Below are 2,588 nucleotides of genomic sequence, written 5' to 3' on the forward strand. Positions count from 1 at the left end.
TTTCTGGGTTTCGCTGCTATTGCAATGTAGAGCGTTTTGCCTTTAGGTGTGATACAGCAACCTTGTTTGTGCGCTTTGGTGCACCACATTGAGTTGATTTTTTCATTATGGATGTTTTTCGTGATCTTTGAATTTGTGAGAGAATGTTGCTGAAGCTCCGGACAACGTGTTGGTCCCTTTTTATATGAAGGAATTTTTAATGTATTCCGTTTGCAACAGATTCTCTGCAAATGAAAGAAATTACACTTAACAACTAGGGATTTTTGGAAGGATGGCAATGGTTGGAAAATTGACCACTTTTGTGAACAGTGACAATTTTTACCGTAAGCACAGACACCTCGTGTGAAACTTGTTAATTTTTGCTATAGAGTGTTCTTCTGCCTACGGTTATTCGACAATAATTGCAGCAGGATCTTCATAGTCAGTTACAAATGTTCCGCGAAGGGAACGGAGAGGTTCGCTTTTCAGCTGTGTTGTTCAATTCTTGGCATAAACTTAATGAAAGTCAGTTGGCTTGTACGAGAAGAAACTAGAAAATAATAAATGTAATATTAGATACTTCTGTAAGATGGCGGACAATGACAGACATACTGGAGCCATTATTGGGATATGCAGGATGTAAATCTAATTTTATGCAAAGCACAACCAAACACTAAATAATGAGAGTTGACAAATGAACCAAAATTAGTGTAACTTCATCAAAATGAGAAGATTATAACCTGTAGATCATTTGATTTTTCGCCACTATAATTAAAAAATAAACCGAACTTACTACATCACGATTTAAAAAAAATAGCTGCAGCATTAAAACATGGTTTAAGGGAAAGAAGGCAACTGTTAGTAAACAAACTGCCCTCTCTGTGAACGAAGACTCAGTGTGTCAAGACATTCATCTGAAACGTTCTTCCAAATGGACGAGAAAGCCGAGTACTGCTTACAACAGAAAGCGGTAGACACAATTTCACTGAAACGGCGCAGAGTAAAAATAAAAAAAAATAAAAATGGACAAAAATATTTGGTTTAGAAAACTCTATTCAGTTACATTAATTTTCTCACTCGTTCCTACCTCAAATTCTAAGCTGAGTTCCCTTTCATCTCTTCCTACCAGTTTCTGCGAAATGTAAAGTTCACTATTCTATCCGCCGTTATCGGCTTATCTAAAAGCATTTTACTCGAAAATATCAGACGCGCTTTTTCCAAGGAAGTGTGTAGTACTGTAGGTCGAAGCAATAATAATTATTATACCACTGGTACCATGTAAACTACCGATTTTTAAAAACTAAGGAACCAAACTCCTCTCGAACAGGCCATGAAGGCCCAACGGTACCGACCGGCTGCCGTGTCATACTAAACCCACAGGCATCACTGGATGCGGATATGGAGGGGCATGTGGTCAGCACACCGCTCTCCCGGCCGTGTGCCAGTTTCCGAGACCGGAGCCGCTACTTCCAAATCAAGTAGCTGTTCACTTTGCCTCACAAGGGCTGAGGCCACCCCGCTTGCCAACAGCGCTCGGCAGACCGAATGGTCACCCCTCCAAGTGCTAGCCTAGCCCGACAGCGCTTAACTTCGGTGATCTGATGGGAACCGGTGTTACCACAGCGGCAAGGCCGTTGGCGAACTACCGACTTTTGCATTGGCTATATCTGTGTCTCCGGAATGGAGTGCATCGCTGGTATCTACGAATTAAATAAACATGCTACTGGCGAAAAGTAATACAATTTAAATATATCATTACGACTAGCGCGCTCTCCAGGATTGGTGTGAAATTTGACTAGGCTGCACCGTACTGGCATTTTTGTTGGACTCAAAAGAAAACTCTCTATTGACCATATTATCGCGCCTTGAAATGTCTTTTAGAAATACTAGCGTGAAAATTTGTATTCTCTGAATGACACTGCTTCTCTGATGAAATATGCCGGTGATGTTATTGTTGGAACTAAGAGTATAAAACGATTAACAATCAGTCAGACAATCAGTCAAGAGATATTCTGCTGCCAGTTAGTTGTCAGACTGACGTATGTCTGCAATAAACCTGCAATGCGAATCCGAATTTCTCATCTTCGTACCACTCGTTTCCTTTCGTGTAAACTGGAAATAAGTAATATATCTAATATATCTCTCGACCCCTTAGAGTTGGTTGATTTACTAGACCAGTTTCCTGGGTGACACGCATGGTAATGGCGTGTTATAGTTTGTAACGCTGATTTCTACATTAATTTGCTGCTTCAGGTGGAATTTGGTTCCTGGAGTAATGAGCTGCCGGACTAGTATATCACTAAGTATTCAAATAGTAGCAAAGCCTCTACTAACGATTACGCAATATGCTTTTTTTTAATTGACAGTCTTTTTTCTTTGAGACGTAAGTCATATGCATAAGGGTTTCATAAAATAACTGGCAATTTTAAAGGGAATTAATAGCAACTGGAATAGAATAGGTTTAGTGTATTGTTTGGTATTACCGAATGTGCTCACCTCTGTATAAATATCAGTAACTGTTCATATCTCATTATAGGACGTCAAAAAAATCGTGTCTGGTAGCGTTCGAGATGAAAGCTTCTCATTTTGTATGTGACAACTGCTCAGGC

General features: G+C 39.9%; 1 pseudogene; it reads right to left on the reverse strand.

Moving 5' to 3' along the window:
* Positions 1 to 1,500: 1,500 nt before the first annotated feature.
* LOC124614218 lies at positions 1,501 to 1,618 on the reverse strand (annotated as a pseudogene).
* Positions 1,619 to 2,588: the final 970 nt, after the last annotated feature.

Source organism: Schistocerca americana, chromosome 4, assembly GCF_021461395.2.
Source record: "Schistocerca americana isolate TAMUIC-IGC-003095 chromosome 4, iqSchAmer2.1, whole genome shotgun sequence".
NCBI lineage: Eukaryota > Metazoa > Arthropoda > Insecta > Orthoptera > Acrididae > Schistocerca > Schistocerca americana.